This window comes from Choloepus didactylus, chromosome 4 (assembly GCF_015220235.1).
Source record: "Choloepus didactylus isolate mChoDid1 chromosome 4, mChoDid1.pri, whole genome shotgun sequence".
In the NCBI taxonomy this organism is placed as follows: Eukaryota; Metazoa; Chordata; class Mammalia; order Pilosa; family Megalonychidae; genus Choloepus; species Choloepus didactylus.
In genome coordinates this window covers 83,249,473-83,262,291 of record NC_051310.1, presented here as the reverse complement: position 1 = coordinate 83,262,291, position 12,819 = coordinate 83,249,473, and the positions used below count along the sequence as shown (strand labels likewise).

Here is a 12,819-nt window from a genome sequence, read left to right as displayed (position 1 = left end):
TAACCCCCTCTGGCTACATGTTTGCATCAGTGAAACATTGTGACATAGTTGTAATACAAACTCTGCCGCCTTGCACTGCATCTTGCGGTAGGAAGTGTAATAGCAATAAAAATCATTTTTCGTCTCCAGGCATTATTGGGTGGAAAAAAACAGAAAATCAGAGTGTGAGAAGATAGGGGGTGGGTGGAGAAGGGAGAAATAAGGGAAACGAAGAGAAGGAGGGAGGGAGAGAAAGAGAGAGTGTGAGCATATGAAATAGAAGAAAACCGTTTCCAATTTAGAGACTCTCCATCTCCTAAACTGTGGTGTGCAGATTCAAGGACACCATTTCTCCCCTCTTCTCTCCTCTGCTTTTGTCCCTGCTCCTCCGTGGGCCCCGCAACCTATCAGGAATTGCTTCTCAACTCCCAGGATCTCTCAGCAGTTCCCGTCTCCCCAAAGTTAGCACCACTGCCCCAGGTGAGCAAACCAAAACCCCCTCCACTGAGTGGAGTGAGGGATCATCATGTAAGTTCTGCTAGGAAATTGGGGCCCACTGTCCGGTTTGGTCTCCCTGAAGTCCTTTCTAGCATGATGGAGAAGGGACAAGCACCCAGAAAGCCAACCTGGCTATTTTCCTGGCTCAGCCCTGTAATTTCTGAACAAGGGCTCCAAGAGTCTCCTAATGTGCAATCAGGGGGGCAGGTTAGGAAGAGAAGAAGCCCTCCCACAATCGCCTGTCTCCCCCATGGGGGCTCACCTGCCAGCTTAGGCAAGGGCCAAGTTTCAAGAAAGGGTCTCTAAACTGGGTTTGCTTCACCAAGGAAATACATGGGCTTATACACTACCACACACACTCTCTACTCCCACCCTACACTCCCCAGTTCAGCTACGTGTGCGATCCATTAAGCTCCTTTAAAAAAGTTGATAATAAACTTGGGGTCAAAACTGCATTAGAAAAGAGGTTCTGTACCACTCCTGTGAAACAAAGAAACCACACAAATCCTCAGGGGACAACAAAATAGACCCTGTACTTATAAAACAACGATTGGTGTCTTCAGATGAAAAAATTTGTGCTGTGAAATTTGTTCTCATTTATAACACTTTTTTTTTTCTGGGACGATGCTCTTTGAAAATAAATTGAAGCAAAGAGTCACCATTTAAGTGAATTAAAGTTTCTATATATTTTATAGTCATGTGGACTTAAACATTAGGGTATAGCTCTTACATTAACAACTGGGTAAAATTTAAAAATAGGGTAAATGTCCAGATGCCTTCGAAGGGAAATGCTGTGTAGTTTGTAAATCTTGCTGTTGAAGGCTGCGCTTTATGGTTCTTCGAGTTTCGCCGCTATTACTGTAGGGATAGGTGGACACGTTTGGGGTGGCATTTTGTGGGGGTTTTTTGTTTGTTTTTTGTTTTTGTTTTTTATTTTTTCCTTGTCAGCAAAGCCAAAAGTTGCAGGGTACAAAGTTCCAGAAAGCTGGTGACTGACCCGGCAGAGCCCCTCAGATGGAGTGACTGGAATGAATGGATTTCGGTGGAAATCTCAGTTGGGAGGGGTTGGTTTCATGGGCACCCGTCCCAGGGGAGATGTTTGCATTGGCCACAGGTGAGTGGCCCGAAACACAGAGCAGTCGAACCCATGGCCTCCGAGAGGACATCTCTCATTTATTTTATCCTTTCTACGAATGAAGTGTCACAGTTTGTGTTAGTACCTTAGACTTACGTTTTTTCTCTTTCTCCTGCTATTTTCCTTCACCCAATGCAGACATTGAAGGATATTTCGGCCATAGATAATCGTTCTTAACCCCTGAGAACAAGGCCTTGCGCGTTTCGGCTTCTCTTAGGGCTTTGATTAAGGAAAAGTACGGGTGACACGCGAATTAGGGCTGCAGAAGGCACGAAGGCTTAGCTGCGTCATTCCAGTTTCTGCAGCGAGGTGGCGCTCCAGGGCACCGCAGCGCGCCCAGGTTTCGGCCGCCGAGTGCGTCCGCGGCGTTCCCGCAGTGAGGCGGCGGCACCCAGCGCCCTTAACACTGGGTTCCTAAAGCCTCGGCGGGAAAAGTCGGGGAACACTCAGACCCTTCTAGGTCAAGCGGTCCACGGGCTGAGCGAGGCCCCGAGGCCACGGCCAGGGAAGGCTGGCGGCGGCGGAGAGCGCAGCCGGGGGGATGCCGGGGCGCATCGCGGTGGCCGCAGCTCCCGGCGTCTACGAAGTTCGCTCGCTCGGGGAACCCGGGTGGGGCCGACCGCAGCGCTGCAGAGCCCGGCCGGGCCTCGGGGCCGGCGGGCGGGGGTCGGGCCTCGGCCTAGGTGGGGGACACTGAGGCCCCAAACACACTGAGGGAGTGGCCCACCCGTTCACCCCGGGCTCAGCTGACTTCGCTGTTGTTGCTGTTTCTCCTTCTTTTCCTCCTTCTTTTTCTAGAAAAAATAAAGAAAATTGTATGCGCTCAGTATTGCTTTGTCTCCCAAACTAGGCATTTTTCCTCTTTGCTAGGTTTTCTTATCCTTTCTTTCTTTCCCTTCCCTTCCCTTTCTTTTTCTGTTTTTTTCCCCTTTTTTCTCCTGCTTTTCTTTCCTTTCCTTTTTATGTTTTTTTTTCTCTGTCGGCTTCTAAGGCTAGTTCTGTGTGTGGGGGGGTGTGGGGGGAGGTGAGAGAGAAAGAGAGAGAGAGAGAGAGATTAACACCAGTCCAAGAAGACCCAACATTGAGTAAATGGCAGCAAGATTGAAGAAGGAACTGTTTCGATTTATTGAACGCCCATCCATCCATGCGATTTCGTTTCCACACCTTTGCCTTCCCTGGGTGGCTCACCACCTCTGAGTCCAAGAGGAGGGAGAGGAAATCCCTCTTGCCCCTAGTCTCCAGCCCCTCCCCCTGGGGCCATGGGGGGTCCTTTAAAACTATTTTTGAAACAGTCATAGAAATAATAATGATGATGCACTAAACAGCATTTCCAGCTTGCATTAATTTCCTCGTTGGTTTGCAGCCCGGCTTGGTGCAAGTGGGACTGGAGCAAGGACAGCAGCGCGGCTTTGGGGCTGAGCCTTCTTTCAATCCCTTGACCCGTGAGCTGCCCTCTCCTCAGTGGCCTTGGGGACCCGGGCTGGGCCCTCGCCGGCCGCTGGGAACCTTTGCTGCCACAGCCCGGGGGCACCCGGTCTCGGACTTATCGCCTGCTGCATTTCTCTTTTTAGCCGATATTTCCGGCCACCTTACCTCCCTTAGAGTTTTCTAGCATAAACGGAGGAATTTTCGGCCCAATTTAGGAATCTACAGAAACTCACAGGGTCAGATCATTAGGAATGTTAACGCGGCGACCAAGAATTATAAACATGATCTAAAAGTCTCTTCCAATTCATTTCTTCAAGTATTTATTTGAGTTAAGTGATGAAAAGTGACAGTTGTGAAATAGACAGCTTTTAAAAGTAATTAAGTCAGATGAGGCTTTAACCTGTAGATTGCTATAAATCAACTTGGAAAAAGATGAATGAAGAATATTATTTGGGCACCTAACCGCCAGCATTTGCACTGCAGGCTGCGTAGCCTGTGGTCTGGCTGGTGAGAGCCGTCGGAGTAGTGGGGCCTGGCGAGGACAAAAGGACATCTTGGTGGGAAGCTGGTGTCCATTTAGGCATAGACGTTGGCGGGAGTCGGGCCACTGCAAAGTGTCTGGGCAGGTGACTGAAGCCCACACGGAAGTCCAGAGTACACAGAGGCCTCAACCCAGGGGACTGAACCTCAGGCACAGACGGGCGCTCAACCCGGCTGAGGGTATGGAACCCCTTCCCTCAGCCGATTGGGAAGAACCAAGGCCTATACGACTCTCTTTTCCCCGCTGTCCCCACCCAGCCCCCCTTTCCTAACCCATCAGAAATGGAGGCGTCAGAGGCAGAGGAGGAAGGAGGGGAGCTGGAGACTGAATTTCCCTTCGGATGGAGCGCAGGGAGCTGAGATTGTCAGGCTTTCGGTGGCATCAAATGGCCCCCAACTGCGAGGAGGCAACCCCGGGAATGAAGAGGGCTGGGTGGCTGGCAGTGCCATAGGCCGGGCGCCCAGACGTCTTCGGAGAGAGGAACAGAGTTCCTACTCCGCATCTGCCCCAGTCAGGGGTTCCAGAAATGGCTTCTGAGGCAGTGAACTGGAGCGCTGTTTTAAAGTAAACTTTACATTTTCACTTGGAGATCTCAGCTCCCCACAACTGCAGTTTCGTTGGTAGCTGAGTCTGGGGAGACAGTCATCTTCCCAGAGACACCTGGGGCCGAGGCTGGGCTTCGCCTTCAACCTCCACTCTCCGCCCTCATCCCAAGTTTGAGCGGGGTTACAGACCCTCGGGGCCAGACCCTCAGAGTCTTCTAGTTTCTCTTTCTTCAACCCTTACCCTCAGGGGTGGGGGAGTGGTGGGGCGGGGCACAGACACCGCCCCCCACGCCCCAAATTCCCTCCGGGAGAAGCACTGCATCTAAGACCTCCCCGAGAGGGGTGAGAATGCTGGAACACCAGCAACAGGTCTTAGCGTACTTCCTCCCCTGCCTCTCCCACCTCTTTTACTCTCCATCTCCTCCCCATTTGGGGAATTATCTGGGAAGAAGGGAGTCCTGCTTGCCCCCTTTCTCTCTTGACCTCAGAGAGCAGCCCGGGGCGGGCGAGGAGATGGCGCCTGGGTATTCGGGCAAGTGCCCAGCCTGGTGGCTCTAAAGACGGCCTGTGGCCCGCACTTGCCCAGCTGGAAGTTTTCAGACTCTTGGGCTAGAGAGTACGACTCAAAGCATCCTCAAAGAGTGGGACCTAGCAGAAACAGAGCGGAGGGAAACTGAAGAGGACCACGCTCACCCCCGCGACAGTCGCAGGCAGCCAGAGGGCCAAGCTGGGCGGGTGGTTGCAATCTGGTTGCGACGCCTCTGCGGGGCCTGGGAGCTGCCAAACTCGAGCAGCACCCCCTCCCCCCTTCAGGTCCGATTTCCTTTCTTTGGGGACCGGGACGGGGGAAGGCAGGACCTTCGGGGTCCGCTGGAACTGGAACCTGCCGTCCTCCTCTTCTCCCCCGCTCCAGCTACGCAGACTCGGCGGCTGGCTGCACCTCCCGCGCCCTCGCGCGCCCAGCTGGCGCCAGGGCTCCCCGCGCCCCAGACTGGGGTGGCGAGGGAGCGGGGCGCTGGGCCTCCACCAGGGCCCAGGAAGGGATGAGAGGAGGAGTGGCGACTTTCAGTTTCCGGCCCGGCGGAGGGACACTCGACGGAGGGGGCCGGGGGAGACGAAGACTCCTCCACTCTGCCCCGAGGCAGCCTGGGCTCGGCTGGCGGCAGGTCTCCACCGCCCGCCCGAGCGTTTCCATAAATCAGGCCGCTGGCAGGCTGCTAATTAGCTCGGGCGGAAAAGAATAGGAAGAGCGAGAGTCCAGAAGCGCGTGGGTGGGGTGGGGGTGGGGGCTCTCTAGGCGGGAGATCACACTTTCCCCAGGACCTTGGGCTACTCCCTGGAGCCCCTCCCGCAGCCTGGGGTCGAGGCCACCACAGATCACCTCCCTCTCACACCCCCTCTCCTCCCCCACGCCCTGGCTCGAAAGCAGGGGCCTCCGGATCTCACGCCCTCCACCCTAAGCGCACCCCCAAGTTCGACCTGGCCTGCCCACCCACGCGGAGGCACCTGTCCCACTCGCTGGGGAAGCCCAGTGTTAATTAACTCTCCCCTCTTCCCCTGCAATATCGGAAGACTTTCAAAACTCATTCCCACGTGTTTCCTCATTAAGCCTGAAATCTGCCCTTGGAACAACCGCTGGGAAAAGAGAGGATCGGGGCCTTGAGAGCGGGGTTCTGTCACCCCAGGGCTTTGGGGTAACAGGGCTGGCACAAGAATTGCGGGCTGCGGGCTGCTATAACCCGGTTTCTTCTTTCCCCAATGAAAACGCGAGACGAGTCGTTCAAGATCAGAAATAGCATTAAAGTTGGATTATTGATTTCCATGTAAATGTGGAGCAGAGTTCGCGGCGAGTGCGGATGACTTCGGTTTATTTTCTTTTCTTTTCCTCCCCCCACCCGTCTCCCAGGCCGCCGCAGGGCTCTGCGCGGCTCCCAGCCCTCCCCTCCCTCCGCCGGGAAGGGACTCTGCGATGACATCACCGCGGAGACCCGCGGCCTCCCCGCCCCCGGCCCCGGGACCCCGGCGCGGAGATTGACAGGTGTCGCTCGCAGGGACAATGCCTTCCAGGTGTCACCGTCACAGTCCCATTCCGCCTAGAACGCCCTCTCTGCCCCTTTCCCTTCCAACTCTCCTAACCCTTTCCTTCTTTTTCTACTTTGGGGGCAGCTCTCTGCTCTCCCCTCATCCCTCCGCGTGGCTCTTCGCATCTGGGCGCCAGGCCCCGGGTCTGGAGATGCGGGGAGGGGACCCGCGCGGAAGGGGAGAGGTAGGTGGGACTCTGCCTGCCGCCTGCCGCGGGGCGGCCCGGCGATGCCAAGAGCTCCGAGTGAGTGTGCAGGCGGCGGCAGCCCCGGAGTGAGCAAAGAGGGAACGTGTGTGTGTGTGTGTGTGTGTGTGTGTGTGTGTGTGTGTGTGTGTGTATGTGTGTGTATTTTAAAGCCATAGCGCGGTTCCGGACTTCCCTGCCTTTGCTCTCCAGCACACACACCCCCGCCCCCGCACACATAATATAACAGAAGCGAAGATAATCCTGCCATCTGGCAAATCTCAAATTTGGCGACCAAGCTCGCAAGGCAAAGGCGATGTGTCATCCCGGGAGTAGGAGGCTGGTCCTGCCGGACTCCCGGGAGCTGGGGCGAGGGCGGTGGGCTCTGCCGGCACCGGCCTCCGCTCTGACCCGGGAGGCGTTGCCCAAGGGCCGCTGCGGGTGTGGCTCAATCTCTCGCTGTGGGCATCGGGTCTGGGGGTTCTGAAAGAGGGGAGCGGAAATTGTGGGGCTCCCGCCCTGGTTTCCGCCGATACTACGTCAATGTGCTAAAACCCAAATTCGGCTTCATTATGTTCAACCGAATGTAATTTATAGCAGGGCGGCCTGTCGGCTGCGATTTAGATCATTTGGTGATAAGGATCACACTTATTAGATTTCTTCAAAGCCGATGGGGGTTTTCTATCTTATTATTTTTTTTTTTTAAAGGAGGGCATTTGTGCTAAATTGCCCAGTGCTGGTGTGATAACTGTCAAAAGTTTGACATCAAAGGAGCTAATATTATTCAGTTACCAGAGAAGCTGTCTGTCTAAATAAGAATATCTTAATTACTGCATCACAAAGGTGGAAAAGGGGTCGGATCTGAAAAGGGGAGAGGCATTCAGCCGGTCCTTTGATGCACTATCTATATTAGACCCATGCACGGCTCTTAATCAGGCCTAGTCCGATTTTCTTGCCTCTCCCAGTCGCTCCTCTGAACTTCATAACTATGTGTAAACACGTTGTCAGTGGGGACATAATCTTCTCGGGTTCTTATTAGAAGAAATTTCCATCCTCTCCCGTTCTAGATTAGGCGGTGGAGTTCGCTCCATCAATGAAGGGACTAAGGTTTCGTGGACAATAATGTGGCAATTGTTGATGGTTTGTGACCCATAAAATGTGGAGGTGACTGTTCTGGCTTTGGTATGTAATTATGCAAAACACTTTCCATAAAGACTTGCCATTCGATCTAATGGCAGTCCCTGCGGTCTATTTCAAAAAGGGAGGGTCTATGTACAGAGAGAGAAAAGTAACATTTGTTTTAACACAGGTTTTATGGGGGGGATGGATAAATACAAACACATCGCAACGCCACCCAAAGTATTTTTGAGAGGCAAATTAAAATAATTACGAGGGGGTTTAATAAGTTAATCATAGCAACACTGCCCAGCCAAACACAGAGGGAAGGGGGGTTCAGGTTTCAGTCCACCACCTCTGGACCTCGGACGGTGCTTGGGAGTGCCGGCGGAGAGTAGCGGTTCACCTCCCGGGTCTGCACGAGTGGGGTGCGTCTCTATCTCAACTCAGTCCACCTGTGATCAAAGCCTCTGTTTGGGGCTGAGAATAGGGGACGAGAGGGCGATAGCATCTCTAAGTCTTGTCCGTAGAATTATTCGACAGAGGGCATTTTAACAAAGCCCTCTCCCAAGAAGCACCCCCCCATCCCCTTTCAGAGTGCCCACCAGCCCCCAGGATTTAGGGGCCCGCAGGAAGGCCGGTGGGAGGGGGGTGCGGGAGAAGGAGAAAGAGCCCGACTGATTGGTGTGGGAAGGCCTGAATCCGGCACCCAAGCTCAACTGAAGCTTTCCCCAGCACCTTGGAAAACCACCGGAGGCTTTTTTCTTTCTCTTTCTTTCTCTTTCTTTCTCTTTCTTTCTTTCTTTCTTTCTTTCTTTCTTTCCTTCTCTCTCTCTCTCTCTCTCTCTTTCTTTCTTTCTTTCTATCTATAATAATAAAAGGAATTTTAAAAGGCTGAAGCAGGAAAGATGGAATGAGGTGGGAGGGTCGTCACTGGTCTAGACCCAGCTCTCACCGCTGGCTCAAAAGCAAGAGTCTCTGTCACTCCACGGGCCCCCACCCCGCCGAGAGAGGCGCTCCCACATCCTGTGCGGCTCTGTGTCCTCGTCTGCCGCCGCGCAGTGACGTGGCCCTGTGAGCCCAGCAGAAATGGGTGACAGGGGATTTTTTTCAAGGGGAAAATGATGATTAAAAGACAGAATCATCTAAATATCAAAGTGACACCTGGGGAGACCTGGAAAAATATTTAAGCTAATGAAAAGCAAATAAAGAAGCAGACACTTAGGCTGGAAATTAAATATTATGTTTAAGATGGTGCTTTTGTGCCGGCTTGAAGATTTCCGATTCATGTACACATAATAAACACTCAGGTTTGTCATCTGGAGGTGCAAATCTGAAAGATATTGCAACAAATGAAGTGCTGGCAGAGAGAGGAATAAAAAGATCGGCGCCTGTCAGGGGTCAGGCAGCCTGAGATTGCTTCTAGAGATCTTTTGAAAATTTCACACGATTGAAGGCTTAGGGGCTTCACTGCGTTCGCATTTCAAACTCAGATCAGTGGGATCACAATCAGAAATAGAGGTCTGGAAAATTTTGATGCAAAGATGGCCACGGGCTGCAGGGCTTCTCTCACTAGCTCGCTCCCTCTCTCTTTTTTTCCTTCCAAGATATACACCTGACATCGCTGTGATCCTTTGGATGACAGAGTTGTCAGAAAAGAAAGAAAATTGCACCTTTTCTCATAACTTCCTTCCAGTTAAAAGGAATTTAACGTCTTATTCCAATAAAAGGGAGAGGGAAAAAAGATTTGTTGCTATCAAACATAGGAAACTCAAAAGAGTTTGGGATTTCATAATTAATTATGAACTCTTACACACTTAGGCTCGATTCTCCTCTTGATTTATTCAGATTATTAAATTGATTTCTCCTCCACTTTGAGTCCCTGAATTATAGGTGGGTATTCTTCCAGACAATTTATCACCACTGTCAATTGTGTGCAAGTTTGTGTGCATAAACATGAATATACATGTACACATATATGTGCACACAACAATTTAATACCTAAACCTGGAGATTGGCTGGTTGCTTCATTTTCCATGGGAGTTAATGCTCAATCATATTTCTATCAGTGCCCCCGAGATGTCAGTGCCTTCTGGTTCGAACAGGACATAGAGAAATCAATTGTCTCTGTGATTGATCCATCAGGGGAAAAAATGAAGGACCTGGGGGAGGCGGCTTTCTGAGAACAGATCCAACTAAGGTACTCTGAAATGGGCCCAGGCTGAATAGCTGTGTAGAAACTGGCTAGACAGTCAGGGGGACCAGCTGGAGAACCTCTTGGGACCAACCAGAAGTACTGCCAATTATGCCAAAACGCCAATCATATGAAATTTATTTCTATTGGTTTGGCAAACTTTATAAAGAGCAGGGAAAATACACTAATTTATATTGCCTTGCTCGTTTTAATTTTACCTGGCTAACTTACACAAATGAGTAAGTTATTTTGGGAAATAATCTGAAATGTAGTTGGGTCTTCAGGAACTCTCATACAAAGGTGAGAAGAAGTTCGATTCCTGAAAACTTCCCTGAAGGACTTATATTAGGCGGTCTCTGCTGAGGAGGAAGTGGAGATGTGTATAAAGAATATCTCCTGTTTCCTGAATTATAGAATCAACCCATTAACGATGTGTGTTTTTTTCCACAGGTGGACAGAAAGAGAAACGTTTAAGAGATGCTCTAACTGGTTTTACAAATTCAAATCCTTGGCTCCTCTGGCCTCTGCCAGGGAGTGGGGGAGTGGGGGGAGGGCACCCGGGGATTGCGGCGGGGCGGCAAGACCCACGCAAGTCGCCAGGCGGGCAGGACAGGCCCTAGCTGTGGCAGCTTTCGGGTGCCGGGCAGAGAGGCAGGACTCGCTCCAGGCGTCCCGGGTTTGTGATTCCGGGAGGAGGGCCTGGGGAAAAGTGGAATGTGAGTGCCCCTCAAGTCCCACATCCAGAGCCCGAGCTGACACCCAGGTAGCCAATTCCTGCTGAAGAACCTCCAGCCCTGGAAATTTTAGGAAGAGCGGACAGAGGACTGCAGGGCTGTTTAATCTCAGATCGGCTTCCCCAAATATTTTTCCCAGATCCACCCTAAAGGGATAGAAATCAAGTTCTAAGTGTAACTCAAAACAAGCAAGCAAACAAACAAAACAACCACCCCCCCAAACAAACAAACAAACAAAACTTCAGCAAACATGAAAGCTGAAGGGGGCCTTCTCTTCGGACAAAGTCCATCCACAGGGTTCTCAATCTCGCTCTTCCTCGGTTTCCAACGAAGGACTGAGATCCCAGCTGGTTTTTAAAAGCTGGATTTTATGCAGTGAACGCGATGGGACCTCTCCTGGAGTCCAGGAGAAGGGCAGAGAGAGAAAGGTCTGCAGGGCGACAGGAAGGGAGCGGGGAAAGGCAGGAGGGGACGCTTGGCCGCCTGGGGATCGTACTGCACCCGGGCCAGGAGAAGGTTCCGCTGGGACCAACGCCACCGCGGACTCCTTGAGTGTCCGGGATTTCCCCCAGCCTGGCTTGAGAAGGATTCGAGGCTCCTCAGGTGGAATGGGGGAGGTGCCGAGGTAACCCCCTTTGCGGAATGCAAAGCTGGGAGAAGCCTGGGTAAAAGCCACAACTGAACCATGATGCGGCTGCCCACTTCCCTCTCAAAAAAGGACCAGAAAGGAGGGCGAGACCCAGGCTGGGCGCAGGGATGTCGCTCATGCAACTTCGTAGCTAGGAATTCCAGGGGGGGCAGCCCCAGATCACAGGCTGTTAGCGACCTCTGGTTACAGCGGTGTTTCCCGCGAGTAACCTCTATCTCGCTGTCCCATTCTCGCTTACAAGGAAAAAAAAAAAAAAAAAAAAAAAAAAAAAAAAAAAAAAAATCAGGGCCAGGCGGGAATTGCAAACAGGTCAGACAGAGACTTCTCCGAGCTTAAGAGGAAACCGCTCCACTTGGTTTTTAAAAGCAAACAAAGCCGAAAACAACACAAACGCCCTTGGCCACGCTAGGGCCAGAGCTCCCTGCGTGCGTCTGGGGCAGCGCTGTGCTCCAGCGCACCGGCAGCCAAACCCGGGCTGGGCCCTGACACGCCTCTGCCTCGCTGGCCGGGATTCGGAGGACGTGGAGAACACTGCTACCGGTCCTCCTCCCGCATCTGCTCCATGGCTAGGGACCCTCAGGCTGTGCGGGGCACCGCCCACCGCAGGGAACGCGCGGAGTTCAAGCGGAGAGCTAAGAGGTGCCGATGGCTGGGTGGCCCAACCCGGGAACCCATCCCAGCCCCTACACCGTGCGCTCCGCCCTCTTCAGGAGACAAACTCTAAAAACTTCCCTAGGCCTTGTCGAGTGCTGGGGAAAGAGAAACTGCCGTGGAAGGGATCTCTCCGCTGAGTTACCACCCCCAGATTGTTCTCGGCCCAGACCCGCGGCGGGCGGAAAACCAGGGATTTCCAGCGCTGGAAACCTCCCGCGGCTGCAGGGAGAGGCCCGCCCCGTGGGGCGGAGAAAACGAACTCGGACTCCCGCCTTGCCACCATGGCCTTTGCTAAAATGATGTTTTCAAAAAACATCGTGAAACGAAAAACTCTAGGCGAGGCAATGCCTTTCTTCCCGTTTTGATACTACCTCCACTAAATAAAATCCTCTTTTCAACCATCTTAAGTCCAATTTCAAAGGCGAGAATGTTAATTTTACCTTTATTGAAATGATCGTAGGGAATGAGTGGTGAGGGGTTCTCTCGGTCCTCCCTCCCTTCCTCTGGATTTTGACATATCGAGTGCAGTGATGACTTAGCACCACTCTAAGAAGCAAGCAGCAACCATTCCCCCTAATACCCTGCTTCATTTTTGTTGATACTTTTAAATCATTGCCACGGACGGCGAGTGGGTCGGTATCACTGATGATCTTGGCGTGGAAACACGCCAGGGGCAGACTTCATCTTTGCACGCGTGCCTGCAGGCCAGCCACGTGGGATTTAGTGGGGGACAATCTCTTGTTTTAAGGCTTGATGATCTAAGCCTTCTAAGTGGGCAGGTGTCCTTGCACTCACGGTCAGGCGACGACACCCTCAGGCGGCTTTGTCACTGGGGACCAAAACTCTGTTCCTTGGAGGGAAGGGTTGGTAGCCGGGAAGAGAACGCGAAGAAATTCGGAGGATCTTGAAAACGCCACGTCCAGTTTTTAGGATCTCTTGCCAATTTCTCAGTGTGTTTCTGTTCAGATACACTAAGTTCTTTGGAGTTAATTAACCTGTGGTTCAGCTACAATTAATACAGAGGGAAGAAAAGACGAAAGGGAGGAAATCAGACCGATGGGGAGAGAAAAAGTAAGGCAC

The 12,819-nt window shown here is 52.2% G+C and overlaps 1 long non-coding RNA gene across 1 annotated transcript in view; it reads left to right on the top strand.

The window, feature by feature from the left end:
- The window catches only part of LOC119531575, a 39,946-nt gene that overhangs the window by 795 nt on the left and 26,332 nt on the right, over positions 1 to 12,819 (top strand). The gene's annotated exons all lie outside the window — the stretch shown is intronic.